Source organism: Canis lupus, chromosome 6, assembly GCF_011100685.1.
Source record: "Canis lupus familiaris isolate Mischka breed German Shepherd chromosome 6, alternate assembly UU_Cfam_GSD_1.0, whole genome shotgun sequence".
Lineage (NCBI taxonomy): Eukaryota > Metazoa > Chordata > Mammalia > Carnivora > Canidae > Canis > Canis lupus.
In genome coordinates this window covers 11,691,349-11,717,639 of record NC_049227.1, presented here as the reverse complement: position 1 = coordinate 11,717,639, position 26,291 = coordinate 11,691,349, and the positions used below count along the sequence as shown (strand labels likewise).

The following is a 26,291-nucleotide window of genomic DNA, read 5'->3' as shown; positions in this document are numbered from 1 at the left end:
AATAAGTTCCGTTTTAAACTCTCAGCAGGGTTATTTTTAATTACTCTTGCTTTTGAAAAACTGATTTCTGTAATTAATAAAAGCAGTTTACTATAAATCTGGACATTTTGATGATGATTGAAAAGTATTTCCCAATATCTAGGTAATTAGTGATTTTTTTTTTTTTTTCTAGTTTTCATCCAGATGTTTGGCAGCGTGTAAACCCGGCCTCACTGCAATTTTCTAATTCACTTTCATGGGAACATATAATATTCTCCGTTTATTTTGGACAGCAGAGTTTCCTTTTTCTGTGGACAGATACATATGAAACACATGGTCTTCGAGTGGAGTTTGTGGTCCTCTGAGAATTCTCTGAAGGAGGAAATGGGTTGACCTACTGGTTGCTATGAAGTAAAAACAATCTTGTTTTCATTTTTTTAGTGAACATCTGGGTTGCATTTATTATTTTACATTCTCGAGGTTCTTTAAAACCACAGTTTGATAATAAGAGGGTTCATTAAAGCAGTAACTATTTAGCTATTTCTAGAATTGATTTAAGTGTTTGGGTGGGTGATAGGTTTTTAAAAATAATTATTAAATATTTCTTTCCTTTCTGTAAGATGAATAAATAAAATCTTTAAAAAAAATCAAGAGCTGTTATTTAAGAGTTACCTCTTACAGATGAGAGACACAGAGAGGCAGAGACACAGGCAGAGGAAGAAGCAGGCTCCATGGAGCCCGATATGGGACTCAGTGCCGGGTCTCCGGGATCATGCCCTGAGCTGAAGGCAGACACTCAACTACTGAGCCACCCAGGCGTCCCTAGATATTATTATTTAGTGTATTATTAAGAAGCATATATGTTAGCATATCACATTTTATTTTATTTTATTTTTTAAGATTTTTTACTTATTTATTCATGACAGAGAAAGAGGCAGAGACACAGGCAGAGGGAGAAGCAGGCTCCATGCAGGGAGCCCGATGTGGGACTCGATCCCGGGTCTCCAGGATCACATCCCGGGCCAAAGGCTGTGCCAAATCGCTGGGCCACTGGAGCTGCCCTTATTTTATTTTTTAAAAGATTTTATTTATTTTCTCATGAGAGACACAGAGAGGCAGAGACACAGGCAGAGGGAGAAGCAGGTTCCATTCAGGGAGCCTGATGTGGGACTTGATCCTGGATCTCCAGGATCACACCCTGGGCTGAAGGCAAATGCCCAACCACTGGGCTACCCACCACCCAGACGCCCCCACAGCTCTTGATTTTAAACCGTAAAATGGGATGTAGATATTTTGAGGGGCAGGGGCAAGAATGATCAGGCTGCTCATTTCTCTCTTGACTGTCGCTGTTCAGTTGGTGGCTGTCCACATGGCTGTACTTGACTCTGTGACTCTGTGGGCTGCCTATTGCAGATCCATCCTCTTCCTTTGTCTCGGGTTCTTTACAAGGAAGGGGGACCTTATTACTACTAGAGAGAATGAATCTTTTTTTTTTTTTTAAACATTTTATCTATTTATTCATGAGACACACACAGAAAGAGAGAGAGGCAGAGACACAGACAGAGGGAGAAGCAGGCTCCATGCAGGGATGCCCGACACAGGACTCGATCCCGGGACTCCAGGATCAAGCCCTGGGCCGAAGGCGGTGCTAAACCGCTGAGCCACCTGGGCTGCCCTAGAGAGAATGAATCTTTTTTTTTTTAATTTTTTTTTAATTTTTATTTATTTGTGATAGTCACAGAGAGAGAGAGAATGAGGCAGAGACACAGACAGAGGGAGAAGCAGGCTCCATGTACCGGGAGCCCGACGTGGGATTCGATCCCGGGTCTCCAGGATCGCGCCCTGGGCCAAAGGCAGGCGCCAAACCGCTGCGCCACCCAGGGATCCCGAGAATGAATCTTAAAAGGTATAAACCAGGGAAGGAAATCCCTCTTTCTTTATCATTGATCAGAGGAGGGGAGTATAACCAAGTCTGGCCAGTGAACTGTGAAGGGCAGTTTGCTGGGGGTACTTCTTGGAAAGGTTTCTTTGTTCTCGGAAAAATAAGGAAGAAACCGTTCCTTGTCTTCGGATGGACTTTGCTGGCCTGGCTGGGTGGCCACCTTACATTCATGATGTCCCTCATATCCATCCGCACACTGAGGATGACCAGCTGGATCCTTGAGGATGTGGTTGAGTTGTTGAATGTCACCCACCCGGAGCCTCCCTATGTCCATACTTCCTGTCACGCGGGACGATAAATACCCTTCTTGTTTACAGGGTTAAGAGGCGTTCTGTAAGGAGCACAGGCATCTTGCCAGATCCTGGCTGTAGCAGAGGCAGGTCTGTTGTGTCCTCACTCAGCAAGGACCTTGTCCTTAAGGAGTGCAGAGAAGAAACCTCTTTTCTTCTGTAGGTATTCATCAAGCATATTGTGTTTGTTACTTTTAGAACTGAGAGAGGTTATATTTTCTTTTTGAGCTTAATTTCTTCTACTTTTAATATATTTTCATATGCTTACAAATCCATTCATAGTTTCATTTGGCAATTCCTTAATGATTACATTTGTTTTAACATGAACATTTTTAAACACGCAGCAATCAAAAGTGGCAGACATTGGCCATTAGAAAATGGAATAGAAATTCCGTTAGAAGACAGGACTTCCTTTTAGTTCTTAGTAGAGAGGAAATAAAATGATCAAGAATGTCCTTTTCCAAGTTGCAGTAATTAAATTAAAATTTTTTTGAATTGAGACAGACAAATGAATTCATTTTTGTTTGTGTTAGAGTATGGGAAAATTGGAGGATTTTAGTGACTTTGAAGCATTTGGCTTGTTCACACGGTGAGGCCGTATATCCCAAGTGTGGGAGGGCCGAGCGGTTGCAAACTTTTTCGGTATATGACCACACTTCTGAGAGCCCAGAGCATCCTGAGAATAAAATGGTGTCTTTCATTGCCCACACAGAAGGAATCTTAATATCGGATAAGTGTTCTTCCAGAATGTGGCATGTTCTCGGGACTTGCAGAACGTCTGTTGTGGATTCCCGAAAGTAACATGTTTCTAAATTAGCCTTTTCTTTTAAAATAGTGGCTAAGCCGTTTACTAGTCAAATGGTTTCCGTGGCTTTTTTTTTTTTTTTTTTTTTAAACGAAAGAAAGTCAGATGCCTTCTTCCCTCCTTCCTGTGGTCGCATTGGGTCTCCCAAGTACTCTAACTTCTTCCTCTCCTCTCGGTGGTGGCAAGCGGACAGGCAGTGCAGTGTGTGTCATTCGGCACCCCCATGGTGGTTCTGCCTCACAGATGCCCAGTAATTTGGCTGGACATGCAGAACATGACTAATTTTTTTTTTTTAATCCGGAAAGACCATAAGCTGAGATATTTCCCTTGGGTTCTGCTGCTATTAGTGCTTAGACATTTGGTTTCAGGATTTAAGTGTCTCCTACCTCTTGCACTGCCTCCACCCTTTTTGCTCTACGGAAGAGGAGCCTGGGGCCTTCTCTTTTTGTCTTTGTCATCGAGTAATAAGATCCTGGTGAAGAACAGACTATCCTGCATGTCAAGATGATAAAGACTGTCTATTTCAGATGTGTTCAGGCTGCTTCTTAGAAACTTTACCTTTCTCTTCCATTTTTATCTAGGAAGGTTTGGGGTAGGCTGAGAAAGTTTCACTCTTGGGATTGAAGCCTGCCATTCTAGTCCTTCCAGCCACCTGCAGAGGTGGTCTAGGCCTGCCCTGGAGTTCCAAGTCCTGGAGTCATGAGCACGTGCAGCCAAGTGCGTCTCCTTGGGGAGACCATCATTCATAGGAGTTCTCCCATCACCTTAGCTTGGTGTCCGTGGCTTTATCTTCATGGTGTTAGCAGTCAAGAAACCTAGATTGTTAGGATGCCTGGTGGCTCAGTCGTTTGCTGTCTGCCTTTGGCTCAGGGTGTGATTCTGGGATCTGGGATTGAGTCTCACATCAGGCTCCTTGCATGGAGCCTGCTTCTCCCTCTGCCTATGTCTCTGCCTCTTCTCTGTCTCTCATAAATAAATAAGATCTTTTTAAAAAACAACAACAACAACAACATAGATTGTTGACTGGGAATTTGAGGAACAGATTTGACAGGAGAGCCATTTTCCTTGTTAAGTTAATGACTTTCACTTGTCAGAGAGATTAATGGCCAAGCCTGGGTGGTGATACTAACCTGAACCACTTCCCCAAATGCTCCAGAGAGGAGTCTGGTTTTTTAGTATAAACCCGTAATTTTACAAGACTGTTCCTGCATGTTTTAGCGATGGTTTTTTGGCTAATGTCTGTCCCTCCATCCATCCAGAGACCGTTACTTCCATTTATCAAAATCTGGAACCAGAGGATCTTGGCTATGCTGGGCAGCCTCCTTGTTCCTGGCCATGCCTCTCTGTGGCTGACTCTGTTGGGATGAATCATGTAGTCATTCTTTCCGAGATAATCTCAGTCCTGTGCTACTGAAAGGCCTCCTTCCCCTTGTGGTCTAATTAATTAAGAGAATTAAGATTGCAGAATTCCTGTCTGTTTGCTATGTCCTGATGCTCAGCCACTGAAGGATATTTCAGGGCAGAAAACAGCTGTAATGTTAATGGTTGATTCTGAGAATTTGTGTCTCTGTGTATACTCAACAGAAGTTTGTTTAACCAGTCGAACTGATTGTTGTTGACATAGTTTGTAAGTAAATATATGCAGCTCTGGTCCTTCCCGCCTTGAGCCTGTATGCATAATCTCCTTAAGCTTCAATCTTCCTGTATGTGAAACTGACATGAAAAAACCCAAGTGAAATTATTTAGTGAAGAACCTGTCAAAAATCCCAAACAATTAGCAGGCATTAGAAACATGGTCATCAACATATGAAGCCCCTTCCCCCCCTTTGTGTACTAAGCAGAGGAACTGCTGTGTTCGGGTTTAGGAGTAACTGGTAATTGGCAGTACAATTAATCTATCTTTCCTCCCCCAGCTTTGTATTTTGAAAATTTTCAAATCTACAGTAAAATTGAAAGAATGCACCTATACCTGTTACCTTTATTCACCAGTTGCTAAAATGTTGCCACATTTGCTTTATCTCTAATACAAACTAATTTTTTTGGTGGGTGGGGAGGGGATCATTTGAAAGTCAGTTACATACGTCACAACACTTTATCCCTAAATACTTCATCATTCTTCTGGTCAGGACATTGTCCTCATAACCACATCCCTGCCATACTGAAGAAAACTGATTAATAGTAATTCTGTAATATTCTTCTAAATACAGTCCCAATTCTGCTTTCCCCCAAATATCTTTTATATCTATTTTTCCTATCTAGGCTCTAATCAGGGTTTGCACCTTGTATTTAGTTATGTCTCCTTGATCTTTAAAACAGTTGTTTCCTGGGGGATGATGGTGCCTTTTTTTTTTTTTTGAAGTGTCCACGCCGGTTGCCTAATATCATTTGCATCCTATAATATAGGTTACATGTCTAAACAGAAGAGAGGGACACCTAGGTGGCTCCGTGGTTGAGCGTCTGCTTTCGGCTTGGGTTGTGATCCCGGGGTACTGGGATTGAGTCCCGTAGCAGGCTCCCCATAGGGAGCCTGCTTCTCCCTCTGCCTATGTCTATGCCTCTGTCTCTGTCTCATGAATAAATAAATAAAATCTTAAAAAAAAAAAAAAACAGGAGAGAGAAGTGCTTTGGTTTCTTTTATGTCATTTTTTGAAATTATAAATACGTTAAAGTCATCTATGTGATGATTCAAGGTCAGAGTCACATTCATATTTCTTGTTCTTTGGTAAATGTGGATTAGATCCGTAACCAAAAGAAGTTACTAAACGGCTCAGATATCAATGGAATATGTGCGACAGTGAACTTGGAACAAATATACACAGTGGTTAGACTTGTCCTCATATGGAGGTGATTAAGAATTTTATTTTATTTATTTATTTTAAATTTTTATTTATTTATGATAGGCACACAGTGAGAGAGAGAGAGAGAGAGGCAGAGACACAGGCAGAGGGAGAAGCAGGCTCCATGCACTGGGAGCCCGACGTGGGATTCGATCCCGGGTCTCCAGGATCGCGCCCTGGGCCAAAGGCAGGCGCTAAACCGCTGCGCCATCCAGGGATCCCAAGAATTTTATTTTAATATGCAGCCATGGCTTTATAAAGAAATGAGCTTCAGAATTGGAAAATTTAGTAAGACAAACTTTACATAATACAAAAGAGCAGCTTTTGCTGCCAGGTCCTTGGATGAAGAACAAACCTGAAATCTCTTAGGAATGAGTCTCCCCTTCTTCCTCAATCGCCTCTCCCTCCCTCTTCTTCCCCACCCCCCCCACATCCCCCTTTTTCCTATAGGCCTTAAACATTTTTAACTTTAGCTGCAGCTGAGACTAATACAGGATCCAGCTGTAACTTTTCTGTTGTTAGTATATCCGGTGATGGTCATAGCAAACTCATTGTATGAAAATTCAGTAAAGGAAGAGGGCAGGGTGGGAAAAAAGTGACACTCTATAAAAGTATTCAAGAAACAGTGACAGGATCTAGGAGTCTCCCTTTCAGACGGCTGGTTTAGATTCCACCCTGAAGTACTCATTTTGTTTGTGACTGGCCTAGCAGGCATTTTAGTTTTTCCCTCTTAATCATATCATGTATATTACTGTGTAACCAGAGCACTTATATGCGAGGCTGAGGCTTGTTTTCAGCGGGAGGCAGAAAATAGCTGTGGGAACCCAAAGACCGAACCCTTCTCCTGTCAAGTGGGGCAGGGAATTTTTTTTTTTTTTAAGATTTTATTTATTTATTCATGAGACATACACACACACACAGGCAGAGACACAGGCAGAGGGAGAAGCAGGCTCCATGCAGGGAGCCCGACGTGGAACTCGATCCCGGGTCTCCAGGATCACGCCCTGGGCCGAAAGTGGTGTTAAACCGCTGAGCTGCCCAGGGCAGGGACTTCTCAAAATGTTCTAGCTGGTGGAGAGGTGGCAGTGGGCCATCGAAGGAAGCAGAACTCCCTCTCCTTGGGTCTGATCAGTGATGCCCATGTGAGTGCATTACCAGACAGCAGATAAGTGCGGAATCAGCAGTTCAGTCAAATTAAATTTCAAATCTGCAGGTCCACTTCGATGTAATTGCCCTAAAAGCTTTGCATCTTTGATCAGGTCTGTCTTGTAAGGACCAAGTACATATCATCACCCTGTCACTGAAGGTGGATTATATGTTTCAAAATAGCTTTTGTGATAAATGTAATTATCATAAGACTAGTGATTTTCACATACTTGTGTGTCTCGAACATTTTGTTTTTCTTTTTTTTATGTTAAGGAGGTCAGATTTCTCAGATTTCTTCTAATTGTCGCCAGACATCCTGTTTTGGGGCTATTTGAGACCAGCGTTGCCTGAGAAGAAATCAAAATCGGGCAGCCCCGTGGCTGTCTTCCGAGTTGTTCTTTTTATATTCGATTTTTTGAACAGGTTTCCTTGAAATGCCACGCTCTATTTTTAGTTGGTCTCTTTACATTTCTGTGGTTCTGGGCATCCACAATACACTGATTTATTATTCAGCACAAAAATATTGTTCAGCGTCCTAAGGCTGTTGAAACTTTGTAGGGAAAAAATAAACCAGTGCCACTTGAGTGGATGTAATCAGTGAGGACTACTGAGCAAATTTAAGAAAACCTTGTCCTCTTCCTCAGGTCATTGCCATATCAGTACCAGCATGAATGCTATTTTGAAGAATCCTTGCCTGTTTTATACTAGGTGGGCTCAGTCTCCTGGGTTTTCACAAATTGCTGTTTTCTGCCTCCCACTGAAAGACACATTTTTGTAACCATTCAAGAAGCTTTCTACACTGCTCTTCCACCTCTCTCCTGCCTCATTTTTACACAGGGTTTTTTTTTTTTTTTTAAGATTTTATTTATTTATTCCTGAGAGACACAGAGAGAGAGAGAGAGAGGCTGGCAGAGAGGCAGAGGCACAGGCAGAGGAAGAAGCAGGCTCCATGCAGGGAGCCCAATGGTGGGATTTGATTCCGTGACTCCAGGATCAGGGCCTGGGCTGAAGGCGGTGCTAAACTGCTGAGCCATACGGGCTGCCCTTTTTTCTTTTTTTTTAACTTGAGAATAGCCTGGTAGCTTCTTAGATCTATAAATTATTAGGCTTGCTGCTCTGTAAGCTGTCAGAGGCCCTTATGTTCTTGAAGTAATGTTTGATCCAACAAAGGTATGACAGGAGTCATGGATTGTGAACCTTGGGACTGATTTGGTGATAAGGTACTAAATCTTTTGTTAGAAATTGAACTGTAATTCACGTAACATAGTGGTCACCCTTTTAAAGTATGCAATTCTGTGGCTTTTATTTTTTTTATTTTTAATTTATTTTAATTTATTTTAAATTTTTATTTTTATTTATTTATTTATTATTTTTTTTTTAAATTTTTTTTTTTATTTATTTATGATAGTCTCACAGAGAGAGAGAGAGAGAGAGAGGCAGAGACACAGGCAGAGGGAGAAGCAGGCTCCATGCACCGGGAGCCCGACGTGGGACTCGATCCCGGGTCTCCAGGATCGCGCCCTGGGCCAAAGGCAGGCGCCAAACCACTGTGCCACCCAGGGATCCCCCTATTTTAAATTTTTAAAAAAATTCTGTGGCTTTTAGTATTTTCACAGTGTTGTGCAGCCACCACCACTACCTAATTTTAGAACTTTTTTTAAAGATTTTATTTATTTGGGAGTGTGAGGAGGGGGAGGAGCAGAGGGAGAGGGACAAGCAGACTCCGCTGAGCAGGGAGCCCCATGTGGGTGGGGCTTGATCTCACGACCTTGAGATCAGGACCTGAGCTGAAACCAAGAGTTGGTAGACATTTAGACTGACTGAGCCACACAGGCACCCCAGAATTTTGTTTTTTTTTTAAGATTTTATCTTAAAGCCCCCAACGGGCTCGAGCCCACAACCTTGAGATCAAGAGTCACACGCTCTACTGAGCCTGGTGCCCCTAGACTAACATTTTTATCACATTGGAAGGAAACTCTGTCCCCCACTACAGTCATTTTCCCTAGCCCCTGGCAACAACTAATCTACTTTGTGTGCCTGTGGATGTGCCTGCTTGGCACATCCCATGTAAACAGAATCGTAGGATATGTGGCTGCTTTCACTAGTGGGTTCATCCAAGCTGCAGCTAGATTCCGTTTTCCAGGTTCATCCATGTTATGACATGTTTCAGGATAAAGTACCTATACTTTCTTGTGAGTGGCACTGAGACTTGGACCTGTTTTCATGTTGGGAGTGGTTGGAGAGATTGTGCTCACCTGTCACATGGTAGAATCTGTAGCTTGAACGCTGTCTTGAAGGTTTTTAGGTGTGCATGTGTCTTCTTCCCACAGAGAAAGTTGAAGTTGATTTTCAGTCTTATTATTTGTAGAAGGGCCAAATTGAGTCCTTGTGTGGTAAGCCCTGAGTTTATAATCATGCACGGTTGCATCCCAAGCAGAACCATGTTGTCTGCAGACAAGTTTTACTCTCTGAAGACGAATCTGTGGGTTCAAGAAACTGAATTTCTCAGGGGGCTGTACTGAAATCTCATAGAAGGCTGAAGGATCTACTTCTCAGGTTCCGTGAGGCTTTGCTGGTAGTGACCCTAGTAGGGGACATAGGAGAGCAAACTCCTTAACATCCCCCCCCCCCCCCCCCCCCCCCGCTGCCAAATCTCAGCAAACGATAGGACAAGACGTGAATGGAAATGCTAGCAACACTGGGAAATGCCCGGCAGTAGAGGAGAGCTGTATAGACTTGCAGAAGAAAGAGAAATTGGAAGCCTGTTAGCAGACAGGGCAGAATGAGGGGTGGAGTCTGCGGGGTGGGCTATGCTCCGGCCACAGCTCTGAGAGTGGGCGAGTGTGGACCGTGTTGCCTATTTGGAGGAGAATTTCCAGTCGTGGGGGCGGTCGTGCTGTGCCGCAGGGTTCTCTCCCTTCTTTTGAGGCAGGCAGTTGATAGCATTTTACCCTTAGGTGATTATTCCTTTACGGAGATTGCGTTCTCTGCTGGGGGAGAATTGGGGCTCTCTGGGTATGTGTCTGCACCCCAAGGAAGGCTGCTTTTCCTTCTGTCATATGGAGGCTTGTCATCCTGCAGGCGAGTTCCCTGACTTTGCATCCTGGAGTGAAGCCTGCCAATGGACAGGCTTTGCTCTCATGGGGCAGAGAACATAACAGCCCTTCCCATTCAAGATGGAATCTAGTGAGAGAAGAAACTTTCTACCACACAACCAGCTACATCTCATTTTTAAATATGCACCGACCATAAGAAGCTCCAGACAGAAGAAAAAAAAAAAAAACTCAACAGCATGAGGGAGAAAACTTAATGCAACATTTTTTATAGAAAGAACGTCTGACCACAGAAGAACAAGAATTCTGAAATAGAACAGTAAAATGTGATCATTGGAGACGTGCAGGGAAGATGTGGCCGGAGCCCCAGCAATCCTCCTTCCTGTTCCTCCCTCCTGTCACCCTCCGGATACAGGTGACTGAGCAACAGAAGTCTGGGGACACTGAAGGGGGGCTGCGGGCGGGACTGTGACTGACTCATCACTGTCTCCTGAGGGCAGGGTTGTGAGCAATGTTAAGTAAGAGGACCTGCTGTGGGAGGACCTACAGATCTGGGGAGGGCAGAGAGTGGGCAAGGCCTGTTGGTGCCACGTGATCGCGGGGAGCGCAGGTGGGTTTGCTCCGCAGTGGCAGTATCATGGATCAGCAGAATCCGGCGGCCGGAGGACACGGGTGGCCTCCACGTGCTCAGATTCGTCCGGGCTTCTCCCTGGCTTTGCAGCCATCCTCCCCAGTGCAGTGGGCAGCACCCCATCTGTCTGGAGTAGAAGCCTTGCCAGACGGAGAATCTTGTACAGAAATGAGATCCCAGAACCAACCGGGTTGCTTCACAGAGAAGCATATTTGCAGAGATGAAGTTCACATCACAAATGGTGAGGCATTCATTACATGTCTCAGCTCTCTCCCTTATAAGCTTAGAGCTGGACAAAGCTACCATGCTCAGTAGCGTCCTGCAGAGAAGCAGCCGTTCTGTGCTGGGGGGAAATTGGGCCCGGGTATCATTAAACAGAGGCACCTGGGTGGCTCAGTTGAGCGTCTGCCTTTGGCTCAGGTCATGATCTCAGGGTCCTGGGATTGAGTCTGTTTACAGTTTTTCTGTTACACAGATGAAGCAGAGAAGTGGGTGGTGGGGAAGAGTAAAAGCTCTACCTTTTTTTCCTACAAAGCAGAGATACCTTGTTTTATTTTAGACATTGACAATAAGAATAATGGGGGTAGGGGGTGCCTGGGTGGCTTAGTCAGTTAAGTGGCTGCCTTTGGCTCAGGTCATGATCATAGGATCCTGGGATTGAGCCCCACATCGGGCTCCCTGAGCAGGGAGTCTGCTTCTCCCTCTTTGCTCATGCTATTTCTGCCTCTCTCTCAAATAAATAAAATTAAAAAAAAATGTGGGTAGTAGTGTGTGTGTGTTTTAAAGTAATTTAAAGGTAACTAAAAAACTTAAAAAAAATTTTTTTTTACTACTAAAAACCTTAAAGTAGGATGTTCACATTCCACATTATGAGAAGGAAACAAACCTATATATCTGATCATGGGATAAGGTCACGTCGGGTAAAAGTACTGCGGTCTGGTTTTGCTTTCTTCATTCGCTTTGAAAATTTATGTGGATGACAGATACCGGCTTGGTGCACATTTTGGAAAATCTTTAAGAAGCATATGCCTTTTTGGGGAGGGGTTGGTGGGAAATGTTCCATTTTGCTAAGTGTATTTGTTTAGGAGTTTGGGTCCTCTGTGATTCATCCTTGTGCTGTTTTGAAGTATTTTTGGACAGATCTGCAGGGACATCTTTGAGGGGGGGAAAGGCTTGGGAAGGGTGGCAGTGTCCCAGGAGATAAGGTAAGGGGAGGGGGTGTCTGTCCCTTCTCTCAAAGATGAACCTGCCAAGGGCAGGAAGGCTGAAGAAAAGAAAGTGGAGGAAGTTCTCTTATTGCCTTGGTCGGCACCTGTGGTCAGCCAGGAGGGGCCAGCTTTCCTGGGGCCTAAATGCTTAAAATTTGGAATGCCCTCTTTAAGAAAAATAATACAAAATTAAGTATCAAAGTGAAAATTCATTTAGGATGAAAAAAAAGTCACAACAGCTTTTTTTTAAAAATTTTTGTTTTTATTTATTTATGATAGTCACAGAGAGAGAGAGAGAGAGAGAGAGAGAGAGGCAGAGACATAGGCAGAGGGAGAAGCAGGCTCCACGCACCAGGAACCCGATGTGGGATTCGATCCCGGGTCTCCAGGATCGCACCCTGGGCCAAAGGCAGGCGCCAAACTGCTGCGCCACCCAGGGATCCCACAACAGCTTATAAGTTTTTAAAACCTCATAAACCCACAAATAAGTCAAAACCCAGAAAAATCATACAATCCCTTTCTATTCTGGGCACAACTTTGTAGTATGTTCCCCCTGTGTTTTGGGTTGCCATCTCTAGCTAATTGATGATCCCTTCACACAACAGTAATCTTGGAACATACTTGCTGTAAAGAGAATAGGAAGATAATCCAGTATTTCTTCTAGGATGGTTGAATGAAAAATAATTAAATTATTGCTAACTTAGGAAAGTTTCTTTAAGATTTCAGTCATCAGGGTGCCTGGGTGGCTCAGCTGGTTAAACATATGGCTCTTGGTTTTGGCTCAGGTTGTGATCTTGGGGTCCTGGGATCGAGGGGGTCCTGGAATTGAGCCTCATGTTGGGAATCTCCACTCAGTGGGGAGCCTGCTTCAGGATTTTCTCTCCCTCTGCCCCCACCCCCCCACTGGCATTCATGTGTGGTCTCAAATGAATATAAAAAATTCTTTTCAGTCATCAGTGTTAAGTTTACATTGTAATAAGAACTTTTTTTTTTTTTCTATTTTGAAGCTTATTCTCATCTTCTTTTTCTGTTTTTGGATTTTACCAGTTTTTTTATTTTCTGGATCTAATTACAGTGTGAGATGGGCATCCCCACCCACCAAGCAGTTTTTCAGACACCAGCAGGGTGTCTGGGAATTCTTTCTGACACTGTCCACCAGGAGACATCACATCCCACAGGTTAAGGGCTTGGTCTTATAAGACTGCTCCTCACTCCGCTCTTCAGAGGCCTTTGGAAAGCCCTGGGCTGTCACCTGTGCTTCTGACCCACCTGCTCCTTAGATTCAATTAACTTCCTAGAGTGGCTCACAGAAGTCAGGGAAACACTGAAGTTCACCAGCTTGTTAAAGGATATGATAAGGGATAGGAATCAGTAGCCAGATGAGGGCGTACATAGGGTGAGGTCCCAGGCAAAGGAGCTTCTGCCCTTCTGGAGCTTGGGGTGTGGTGTGGTGGCATGTGAAAGCATTCTGATTCCCTAGGTGTGGAAGCTCTCCATAAAGGACCAGGAAGATATCTATCCTCTTGGGTTTTTATGGAGGCTCCATTGCATGGTCATGGTTGACTAAGTCACTGACCATTGGCTGTTTCAACCTTTACCCTTCTCCCTGGAAGTGATGAGGAGTGTGGACCTTAAAGTTCCAACCCTCTGATCACATGGTCCTCCTAGCAACCAGCCTGTGCACTTGAGTGAGGTATAAGAGTCATCTTCATTAATAATGAGGCATTCATTTTACCTTATGGCTCTGATGTGTTTTTAGGAACCGTGGATGAAGACCCAAGTGTATCTGAGAAATATATTTTAGACAAGTGACCAAGTAATACATTCCTTTTTTTTTTTAATTTTAATTTAATTTTATTTATTTATGATAGCCACACAGTGAGAGAGAGAGAGGCAGAGACATAGGCAGAGGGAGAAGCAGGCTCCATGCATCGGGAGCCCGACGTGGGATTCGATCCCGGGTCTCCAGGATCGTGCCCTGGGCCAAAGGCAAGTGCTAAACCGCTGTACCACCCAGGGATCCCTAAGTAATACATTCCTTATAAATCATTTTTATTTATTTATTTTTAAGATTTTATTTATTCATGAGAGACAGAGGCAGAGACACAGGCTGAGGGAGAAGCAGGCTCCCCACAGGGAGCCCAATGTGGGACTCAATCCCAGGACCCCGGGATCATGCCCTGAGACAAAGGCAGATGCTCAACCGCCTAGCCACCTAGGTGTCCCAAATCATTATATTTTAGCCTGGGTACTTCCTTCACATCGTGTTTGAATTTTTTAATGATAAAACATTCTGAAAAACAGAATTATTCTGAAATTATACACATACAAAGGTAATTAGAATGCATTTAAAAATTTCCTCTAAGTTGTTTTTGGGTTATGCCATTTAGTCATGACTTGTAGATGAGCCTGGGAATTGTCACCTGAAAATGGTTTTCTTCAAGCTGTTCTGTTGCTTAGGTGGCAGTTTTGTGTATCATTTCATCTGTAAAGTCTGGAACTGCCAGACGTCATCAGGATGAGATGCATCTGATGTATTGGGCTGATCAAGCATGCAGCTTCAGCACAGACTTGCTAGTTTAGGACTATAGCTATAAAACCTTTAAGTGTAGGGATTCTCATAAATTTTTCACAACACTGAAGGAAAAAAATACGGTGTATTTATTACATGTTGTGCCATCAAGTGAAATTCCTGACAGAATTTCCATTTTGATAAGACTTCAGTGAGAATCAGATCTTCTATTTGATAATTTTTTACATATCTGATAATTGGAAAAGTTTTCCACAGACAACCTTCTGACTCTGGTTCAAACCTAATTTATCCTCCATCACCCTCATTTCTGGTGCTGGGAATTGGAAGATGTGTTCATATGGAGCTACCACCCCAAGGCTACTGCTGTGTCGTAACCATCAGATAAGTAGGTCCAGGGGGCAGGAGACGTCCGAGAAGGCATTTGTCCATTTGGGGATAGCTGGTTATAATTGTACTCAGAAGTGGCTGGAAGCCACATAAATATATCCAAACTGATCCCAAACTAAATGTATCCCCAATTCAGCTTCCCTGTGGTTCTCCAGAATGCCCATTCCTGCCAGGGGGAGTGGAGAAGCTAGAGTGGAAAAAGTGGTCTTAACCCAATCCAGCTTGCTGGAGGTTCAAGCCCACAGACTGATGACAAGGGGACTCGCTGCTGGGGCCTGGCCAGTTGTGGAAGGCCCTGAAGTGCTGGATCCCAGAGCCTCTTCTTCCATAGCTTTGTGGTCACTGATCACTACGAGTGGTCAGACCTCAGAGCCAGCCCAGGCCTGGGCAGATGCTGCCCTTCCAACAGCGACGTGGGCCCAGTCCCCGGGGCTCACTCTGCTCCTTGAGAACAGCTTGCTTCCTCCCATCTGTAGGTGGAAACCCTGCTCTCTGCTCTCGTTCTGTTAATTTCTTGAGCCAGACTGGGAGTGGGGGGTTGGGGGGAGCTCCTGGCTTGGCACTTCTTGGAGAGGAGAAGCATTTTTGAGCACCTGGAGTTAGCAATGGGCTAGGCTTGTATCTCTTCACTTCAGCTACCTTGGGAGGGACCTGCCCAAGGGCTCAGGGACAGGAAGAGTGGAGCCTTCGTGGATGCAGGTCTCACAGAAACCCAGTTGTCTGGGCAGCTTGGAGGCACAGTTGGTGCTTGTGGTCCTGCCTGGAATTACTGCTAGGCATCTGGGATCCTAGCCTCTTGGAGCAGTAGGGTCAGGAAGGAGTTGGGAGGGAGTGGGCATGGTGGTGATTTAGCATACTGATTTAGAAACTTGGAGTTTCTGTTAATCAAAGCTTCTTGCTCTATTCTTGAGCTCACCCCCTCTGGGCTACGTTTATTGGAAATGGGCCTTGACGGGATGAGTACTGGGTGTTACGCTATATGTTGGCAAATCGAACTCCAATAAAAAAAAATATACCAAAAAAAAAAAAAAAAAAAAAAGCCTGGGCCCTGGGTGCTTTTGTTCATGGGTAGGAAAGTGTCCCTAATGCATTCCCTTCCTTCCTTTGCAGAAAGGTTTATTGCACTTGTGTGAACAAACATGAGTCTGTTCTCTGCTGCATCCTGCTTCTTAGAAATTTGTCCATAGGATATTTATTTATGCAATTACAATAGAAGAGATAGGAGTGCCAGGCTGGCTCTGTCATTAGTGCATGTGAGTCTCGGGCTCAGGGTTGTGAGTTTGAGCCCCATGTTGGGGGTAGAGCTTACTTTAAAAAAAAAAAAAAAAAAAAAAAAATATATATATATATATATATATATATATATATATATATATATATATATATATATATATATTTAAAAATTCTTCCTGGTGCTTTTTCTTACACTTTGTCTTTTTTTCATTTAACTTCCTGGAAGTCCTTCATTATTGGTACCTAGAGCTCTTTCTCACTTAAATTTTCTTTTTCTTTTTTCCCTTTCCCTCTTAATCGTGGCCTTAGTTCCATTTTTTTTCTTTTTCCTCTCACTTTTTAAAAAACAGTTACATAATATTCTATTGTGAATATTTGTTTAAACAGCCAGTTTGTTTAACCAGCACTTTATTGATGGAGTGACACTTGGTTTGTTCTGATCTTCTGATATTATATCGTAGGAAATAGCCTTGTGAATATGTTTTTTTTTTTTTTTTTTTTTTTTTTTTTTTGCAAATTTACCTAAGTTTTCAGAAGTGAGATTCCTGAGCCAAAAGGAAAATGGATTTAAAATGCTGGTAGATGTTACCAGACTTTGCTCCACATGTCATTATTCCTATTTTTACCTCCCACCAGCAAGATGGGAGACTGCAGGTTGCCCACAGCCTATGGCCAGGAGATGCTGGCCAGCTTCTGGACTTCTGAGAGCCTGATGGGTCAGAAGTAGCCTCTCAGACTCTCACTTGGTTTTCTCATCATGTGGCCATTAATCTAGTGGGCTGCTAGTCTTTTGGGCTTCTATACGGTGTCTGTTAAAGGGGTTAGTTTCCATGGATTGCAAATGTTATTTCTCGATTTGCCATTTCTCTTGTGACTTTGTTTTGCCTTTTTGTTTACTTGGTGTTTTCACTTTGCTTTGCCATGAAAAATGTGCTTTTTTATGCAGTCATATGTATTTATTTTTTTCTTTGGTGGTGTCTGAATCTGGAGTCATCCTTAGGAAGCACTGCCCCATTCCACGATTATAAAGGAATTTGCCCATATTGTCTGTTTTATTTTATAACCTCTGGAGATTTGGAGTTTATCCTGGTGTATGCTGTATAGATAAAAATTTATCTTTTTTTCTCAAAAAGCTATGTTGTCTCAACACCATTTATTAAAAAGTCCGTCATTACCTCACTGCCTTTATCATATACTGAATTTCCAGCTGATTTGAACTTTTCTGGACTTAACTCTTCTGTTCCCTTGGTCTGTCTGCTGTTAGATCAGTGACTCTCTGTTTTCCTAATGAGGCAGATGGTATTTTAAAATTTTTTTAAATTTTAATTTTTAAAAATAAAAAAATTTGGCGGGGGGGAGAAGGAGAGGGAAAGAGAGAATTTTTAACAGGCCCCACACCCAGTGAGGAGCCTCCATTTCATGACCCTGAGATCATGACCTGAGCTGGAATCAAGAGTTGGAAGCTAACTGGGGCGCCTCGGTGGCTCAGTGGTTGATTATATGCCTTTGGCTCAGGTCATGATCCCCCGGGGTCCTGAGACTAAATCCCGGTTTGGGTTCCCCACTAAGAGCCTGCTTCTCCCTCTGCCTATGTCTCTGCCTCTCTCTCTGTGTCTCTCATGAGTAAATAAATAAAATCTTAAAAAAAAAAAAAAAAAAAAAAAGAGTTGGATGCTAACCACCTGAGCCACCCAGGTGCCCCAGCAGATGGTTATCAGTTGGGATTAGTCTTTTACTCCTCATTTTTCTTCCTTTTCAGAATTTTCCTGGCTATTCTTACCTGCTTGTTTTAATTTATGACCCTTAGAATCTGACCCCAACAGAAAATAGGTGCTGTGTGAGATTGCATCAAATAGATTTTTAAAAGATTTTGTTTATTCATGAGAGAGAGAGAGAGAGGCAGAGACACAGGCAGAGGGAGAAGCAGGAGCCCGATGTGGGACTCGATCCCAGGTCTCCAGGATCACACCCTGAGCTGCAAGTGGCACTAAACTGCTGCGCCACTGGGGCTGCCCCCCCAATTTTTTTAAAGACTTTATTATTTTTTTAAAAGATTTATTTATTTATTTATGATAGATACACAGAGAGAGAGGCAGAGACACAGGCAGAGGGAGAAGCAGGCTCCATGCCGTGAGCCCGACGCAAGACCTGATCCCGGGACTCCCAGGATCGCGCCCTGGGCCAAAGGCAGGTGCCAAACCACCGAGCCACCCAGGGATCCCGAGACTTTATTTATTTATTCGTGAGAGACAGAGAGAGAGAGACACACACACACACACACACACACACACACACACAGACACAGGCAGAGGGAGAAGCAGGCTCCATGCAGGGAACCCGATGTGGGACTTGATCCTGGGACTCCAGGAATGCACCCTGGGATGAAGGCAGGTGCTAAACCGCTGAGCCACCCAGGGATCCCCGGGATTGCATTAAATTTATAGATGACCTTGGGGAGAATGACCTCTTTCTGATGTTGCATCTTTTTATCCAAGAACATGGTATGCCTTTTCATTTGTTCCAACTTGTTACATTTTTCAAGAGCATATTCACGTTTTCCTTCTACTTCCATATGTTTTGTGCACTTATTATTAAATCTCTTTATGGATATCTGATATTGCTATTGTCATTGAAGTACTCTTTTCCATTTTTTATTTATCTGGTTATTTGAATTTATGAAAGGTATTGGTTTTTGTACATTAATTTTATATCTCACTAGCTTACCAAATTGTTTTGTTTTTGGAACATAGGTTTTTGGTTGGTACTCTTAGGTTTTCCACTGATATGGTCATTTCCTTGGCAAGTGATAACTTTATCTCCTCCTTTCCAGCTTTTTCTTATGATTGTAGTCTCTTGTGTCAATTGCATCAGTCATTTTTTTGAGTTCTGTTTTGAAAAATGTTCATTTTGAGATTCTAGTGAGCCCTCCATATGGAGATGCAGGCTTGGAACTTGGGAGAGAGATAGTAGGGCAAGATCAGATTTGGAAGCCATTAACTAACAATGGTGGTTAAACTGGGAGCATATATGTTGGTGGAAGGAGAAAGGGCGGGGGTGGGGGGAGAGGGGGCGGGGGTGGGGAGAGGATGGAGCTGAAGATGGCACCAGAGCTGAAGATGGCACCGTGGTGCTGTGTGGTTGACAACAGGCAGAGACCCCAGAGGGGAGTGAGGAGGAAGGGCTCCCCTTCCCCCTTTAAAATAGACCTTATTTCTTAGAACAGTTTTAGGTCCACGGCAAGATTGAGCAGAAAGTGGGCAGCCCTGGTGGCTCAGTGGTTTAGTGCTGCCTTCGGCTCAGAGTGTGATCCTGGAGACCTGGGATCCAGTCGTACGTCGGGTTCCCAGCATAGAGCCTGCTTCTCCCTCTGCCTGTGTCTCTGCCTCTCTCTCTCTGTGCCTCTCATGGATAAAGAAATCTAAAAAAAAAAAAAAAAATGAAAAAAAGATTGAGCAGAAAGTGCAGATTGTCCCATATTCCCGCTGCCTCCTCTTGTCCCCCACTGTGGACACATCTCTCACAGAGTGGTACCCTTGTTACGATCCATCCATGAACCCCCAGTGATGTCATCATCATCCCAAAACCATAGTTTACATTGAGGCTTTGCCTTTGGTGTTGTACAATGAGTGGATTTGGACAAATGGATGATGACATGTGTCCGTTATTAGAGTACCATACTTAAAGCACTTTTTAAAAATAAAGATTTAATTTATTCATGAGACACAGAGAGGCAGAGACACAGCCCAAGGGAGAAGCAGGCTCCCTGTGAGGCGCTCTATGCGGGACTCAATCCCAGGATCCCGGGATCACGATCTGAACAAAAGGCAGATGCTCAACCACTGAGCCACCCAGGTGCCCCTTAAAGCACTTCTGCCTCTTCAGTGAGAGTCCCTTTGTTTACTATCCTACTTTCGCTTCTACTTCCTTGCTGAGGGTACTACTTTCTTAGTCTTTTTTAAGATTTTATTTATTTATTTGTGAGAGACACAGAGACAGAGAGAGAGGCAGAGAAACAGGCAGAGGCAGAAGCAGGCTCCATGCAGGGAGCCCGACGTGGGACTCGATCCCGGGTCTCCAGGATCAGGCCCTGGGCTGAAGGCGGCGCTAAACCACTGAGCCACCTGGGCTGCCCTCATTCTTTTTTTTTTTTTTTTTTTTTCATTCTTTTTTTAAAAAGAGAGGAATTTGTTGAGTGGGGATTGTTTGAACAGTTACCTGCAGGGAGGAGTTACCTTTTTTTCGTTTTTTAAATATTTTATTTATTTATTCATGAGAGACACAGACTGAGAGAGAGAGAGGCAGAGACACAGGCAGAGGGAGAAGCAGGCTCCATGCATGGAGCCTGATGTGGGACTTGATCCTGGGACTCCAGGATCACACCCTGGACCAAAGGCAGGCGCCAAACTGCTGAGCCACCCAGGGATCCCAGGAGTTACCTTTGAATGGAAACATGAGGGTGGTTCTTTTGGTAACAAATGAAGCAGTTAAACAGATAATGAAGATTCACAACGTTTTTCCAGATTTTTATGGAAGTGAACTTAAAAAGCAATTCATTTAAAAAGGATGCAACTTAAAAATATGAATCCCTCATTCTTACTCTGAAGCAGGTTCAGTGGACATTTTCTTTTTTTTTTTTTTTTTTTTTCAGTGGACATTTTCTTAGGTTTAAATGATAACCAACCCCTCAGGAGATTGGATAAAGTATCAAGTTTATCTCGGATGTTTAAAATGTATTTTCTTCCATAGAATGTTAGAATGAGTGAAAACCTTGGTGTCTGCCCCTCAGATGACTCTGGACTCATTGCCTAACACCTCAGCCGAACTGATTTGCAGGCTCGTGTTCTAGCAAAATGGTGAACAGTCTCATGAGTGGAGCTAAATCTTACTTTCTCCCTTGGGTTTGCCATTCTTGCCATCTCTGGAAGTTGGCTGATTTGAGACTTTTTAGGAAGAAAGTAGTCAAATTCCTGTGTAGATGTATAAATGGAACTTTCTAATTGGCAGGAGCTCTTGTGGGAATAAAAACTATGTTTTCAGTAGAAACCAGAGGACAAGATGGATGAGAAGTGGATGCTGCTTCTCAGTAACAAATGCCATCGAGGCCATTTGTTTGTTTGTTTGTTTTTTTAAGATTTTATTTATTTATCCATAAGAGACATACAGAGAGAGGCAGAGAGAAGAGAAGTAGGCTCCTCGTAGGGAGCCCGATGCAGGACTAGATCCCTGACTCTGAGATCATGCCCTGAGCAGAAGGCAGATGCTCAACCACTGAGCCAACCAGGCGTCCTGAGGCCATTTGTTCTTAGAGCCTCATTAGTGGGGACATGAGCTATCCTCTGAACACTGGCTGGAGCTCCAGCCTGTATGAGGCAGCCGTGCCCTGTAGAATCTGGCTGCACCTGTGCCTCCAGTTCCCAGCGGGCCACATAGTGCCAGCCTCAGCTCCTAGGGGATGTGGAAGCAGCACTCACTGTAGCGCACTGAAGGCCATTCAGGTCCTGCATGACATGTGGCTCCTGGAATCAGGAGTTTGCTGAGCTGCTTCTCACCAAGTGTTCCTCTGTTTGGACACAAGCCTTCTCTGAGCTGTTGAGTAAAGAAACATGTCATCATCATCTCTGCCTCCCTCTCAAATAGTTAGAAGCTGGTCCAGGCTTATTGACCCCTAACCTTGAGGCAACTGTTTTGATTAAGTTGTCTTTCATATGAAGCTTTGCTTGTATTAAAGAGAAGAGAGACTTCTTTTTTAGAATAGTAGTTGGGAAATGGAGAAGTTTCAGTAATCTCTTTGAAACCATGCCCAGTAGCAGGTGGATGTAAGTACACTGTCAGAAGAATAGGGGCTGCAAGTTAACCAGAAGAAATGGTTATTTGTTGTTAATATAATCTCCAGAATTTCTAAATCCACGTGTGGATGGCATAGTTTGTTAGGATTTCAAAGCTTAGGATTCATGTTTAGGATGTAATCCTAGAATGGTTATTTGAAAAAAGACCGTTAAAGTGCCCTGATGGTCTGATCACCCCGCACCCCGCCCCCAAAGTAACAGGAAGTTAGGTTTGCTGAAGCTGTTAGTTGTTTTGTTTTTTTTTTATTTTTTTTTATTTTATTTATTTATTCTTGAGAGAGATAGAGAGGCAGAGAAACAGGCAGAGAGAGAAGCAGGCTCCATGCAGGGATCCTGACATGGGACTGGATCCCAGGTCCCCAGGATCACACCCTGGGCCGAAGGCCGTGCTAAACCGCTGAGCCACCTGGGCTGCCCTGAAGCTGTTAGTTGTTAAAGGGATATTTACTTGTGAGGTCCTCAACTGGCTAGGCAGGTTTGATTTTTAAGCAATAGCTAATCCTATCTATACAAACACTTCAAAATTTCTTAAAACAGTGGTAGATTTGTATATCTTGACCTCTATTGGTTGTCGTTAATGGGAGACCTTATTATTTGGCGGTGTAGAGTAGTAAAGAGAAAAAAAAACAGGAAGTTTCACGCCTGATGGGACTGGTCTCCCTGACTGTTCTACTGGATTTCCAGAGATGAAGAAGCTGTATAAATTAGGTAACAGCTGTTGTGTTATTTGACTGATGAGTGGCATTTTATTTTTTGTTTCATAGTACCTCTGCAGTGACTACACGTATGAGAAAGAACCTGTAGTAGGTGTCCGAGAACTATGGAAGGACACAAGACATGGTGACTCTCAAGCAGCTTAGTGAGGAGGATGTAGGGAGGTAACTAGTGAGACACAGAGTGCAGGGCTGCAGGTGCTAAGCAGACATTAAGCAGATATGCAGGCAACACTGGAAGTCCTTATGAAGACATAGTTCTGACTGGGATCAGGGCAGACATCGTGGGACAAGGGATATTGGAGCTGTAAAGGATGAGAGGTGGTCCACAGGCCGGGAGGGAACACACATGTGACAGAGAAGCATGATGTACTCAGGGAGTGAGCATTCGGTGTGGCTGCTGGTTTGTTGGGAGCAATGGTTGGAAACCTTTAGGATGTGATGAGAGACACTTGAATGATGCATCCCAGGCTCTTGGTCTTTTTCTGAGTAGGTGGGGGGAGAAACCATTGACAACGGGGTGACCTTCCTCATCAGCTTGGGCCATGTTCCTTATTTTTTTCAATAAATCACACAAACCCTCTCACTACTGATTATTAGAAGTCCACGATTTCTTTCAGGATGACTCTTCTAGACCTAGGAATTGTCCTTTAGAACTCCAAGGATTCCTTAAATCCCAGGAGTCCATTTGGTCATGTGTTGGGAAAAACTGAGGACCCTAGAGTAACAGCTCCATTAGTAGGTACTCACATTTTCCACTGTTCTTCCCTTAAGCATGCCTGCCCAGCAGACTTCCTGAGTTTCTAGGGCTTCCAGTCTTGAGCACAGGCTGTGAGCCCTTGCTATGAGTATCCTGGCCTCAATATTGAGGCTGAGTCACCTGTGGTAACATCCTCTTTGGGGCTTTTGATGTCGTTGCTTGCCAGCGACCTTGGTTGGGGACATCCAGTGTATCAAGTTCCCTTTGAACTTCTACCAGGAAAGAATGAGGGTCTCCTTTTCCTCCTAAAGATTGCCCATCCCAGATGCACATTTGACAAGTGGGTTTTGAGATACTGGGAGGGCAACCCTTGGCCAGAACCTGGAATATACTTGAGCTCTTTTTCTAGGGCAGCGGGTTCCTACCTGCCTAGTAGTTGCCCAGCTAAGAGAGGGCTGGCTTACAGAACCCTCCTTGTTAACAGAGATCTCTGACAGCCTCTAGAACATTGCCTTACCAGGCTCCTGCTATGCCTGGCAAAGGATAGTACCTGGGACTCTCTGCAAGGAGGGTGACTTTATGAGCCCTGTGTCTTATAAAGGCTGGATTAGTGATAAGATCTCAGCTGAGGATAGAACCTGGGACTACAGATGAAGAGACATCTATTGTGTTAGACAAAACAAACTTCTTACTGAGGCAGAATTGAGGGGATTTGGATATAAGACAAAGCAAACCTGAAGCTTATAGTAAAGGCTTGAATCAAGGTGTGCAGTAGAACAGTGTGTAGAGGATAAGCTAATGGATTAACTTTTGGACACATTGATGCATCCATAGGATCACCTGGAGAAGATGTCTGGCAGGTGGTTGAATATACTGGAGGAATTCACGCCTGGGTGATGAGGTGATCACAGCATGGAGATAACCCAGTGCAGTGTGGGATGATGAAGGTGGAAGACAGAGGGATGGATTTTGGGGAGCATCAATATTAAAGGGAGTTGGGAAGCAGGAGGACTCCTAGGATAGATACCTGGAGACTGAGATAGAATCGATTAGGGGAGTGAGAGACACTGCCACAGGGAGGGAGATAGAGCGTCGGGAGCACCAGACACCATAGCTAATGCTTGATGCTTGAAAGTGAACATAGCCCTTGGGAGTTTTGATTGCAAATCACAGAAAGTAACTAGCTCTTGTAAGTATATAAGGGAATCAGTGGAAAGATTCAGGGGAAGTTACAGAACCTGCGGGAAGTCTGGAGAGCTGGGAAACTGACCGCAGCCAAAGAAAGCTAGGCAGTTGGAACCACAGGTGCAGCCAGGCCACGTCAACAGTGTGGTTTAGGTTGCCCATGGCTGCTGCTTAGCTGCCATCCATGGAGGTGGGGGTATCAGGCCAGGATCCCGATGCCCTTAAACTGTTGTTCAAGCTCCGCCCTCTTGGTTTGATCCCCTGGCAAATTTCCAATTATAAATAGGCTTTCCACCTGGAAGCTAAGGAGATGGTCATGGTAATTTCTAGTCTTACCTGTGACAAGTTTTTTTTTTTTTTTTTTTTTTTTTTTTTTTTCAACCTATTTATTTTTTTTTACAACTTTTTTTTTAAATTTTTATTTATTTATGACAGTCACAGAGAGAGAGAGAGAGAGAGAGAGGCAGAGACACAGGCAGAGGGAGAAGCAGGCTCCATGCACCGGGAGCCCGACGTGGGATTCGATCCCGGCTCTCCAGGATAGCGCCCTGGGCCAAAGGCAGGCGCTAAACCGCTGCGCCACCCAGGGATCCCACCTGTGACAAGTTTATATTTATCTCTGTGAATTGATCTGTTAACACTGAGAGAATGCAGTAAGTGTAGACTCAGGGACTCGTGTGTGTTAGGCAGTTTTACTTCTTATTGTAAATTGATCAGTGTGCATGCTGATTTGCGAAAGAAACATGCTGAGTGTGGTTAATGTGCATGAGAACCTGAGGGATGGATCTGCTCCAGGCATATGAGCAAGTAAGTCCAGCTTTTGGGCTTGCAGAAATCCACAGGTAGTGAGGCTCCTGAGGAGACTGTGGTGGCCTCATGTGCCTGAGAAATGCTGTCATGATGTTGCATGAGCTGTGAGCAGCTGTGTCCTCCTGCAAGGTCTGTGTCTTTATGCTCATACTATTCCCCTGGCCCAGAATACCCTTTGCCCTGATCCTGCTCTTGGTCTGCTGACTGCTCCTCAGCCTCTGGGGCTGGGACTCCATGTGAATGCCACCTCCTTTGCCTTCCTGTACCTTCAATCTGAGTTTTCTGTTACCCTCTCTTTTCCCTCCTAGAACTTATAGGCATTTTGTAGTAATAGTGTATATGTGGTCTTTCCGTTTTATTGGACAGAAAGCATAAGTTGGGTGGGTCCTTCTGGTTTCATTCATTGTGCATTGTAGGCCATGGAGCCTGCGACCAAGCAGGTGTTTGGCAATATTGAGAGAGAATAAATGAGAGAAATTCCAGGGTGTCGTTGGTACAGTTGGTGGAGGGGAAAGGCCCAGAGGACCCTCGGGGAGCCCTGGGCAACTTAAGGGGATGTGGAAACCCTGCCTGGAAGGTTATAGCGGAAGCACTTGGCAGGACTGTGGCATGCTGTGTGCTAACTTGCATAGCCACAGAGTCCTTGCTTACTTTGAGATGGAGGTAGCATTGTTGATTTTTTTTTTTTCTGATTGTAAAAGTACAAGTTTATAAAATATTTCAGAAAATGACAAATAGAGTAAAAGCCATCTGTAATTTTACCATTCTCACATTTTGGTTTGGTTTGTGAAACTTGGCTTCTCTGTGAGTGAATGTGTATATTTTTCAAAACGCAAACAGGAAGTCTGTATATGTAAGACTTTGTACCTGGCCCTTTTCATTTGTGTACCTGAGCACGGAGCAGCCTTGCTGTGCTCTGTGTCCCGAGCTCACATCTTGTCTCCCGGGAACACTTAGGCTCCATCACACTTTGTGCCATGGAAATTGCCCCGT

The 26,291-nt window shown here is 44.0% G+C and overlaps 1 protein-coding gene across 3 annotated transcripts in view; it reads left to right on the top strand.

Moving 5' to 3' along the window:
• CYTH3 (cytohesin 3) overlaps positions 1-26,291 on the top strand; it is a 105,412-nt gene that overhangs the window by 25,632 nt on the left and 53,489 nt on the right. Inside the window, exon 1 of one of the 3 annotated variants that reach the window (XM_038539485.1) lies at positions 10,360-10,467. The exons of the other annotated variants lie outside the window; for them this stretch is intronic. The gene's annotated coding sequence lies outside the window, so the exon portion shown is untranslated. Of the gene's footprint in view, positions 1-10,359; positions 10,468-26,291 lie in introns of those variants that run through there. 3 annotated transcript variants of the gene reach the window in all.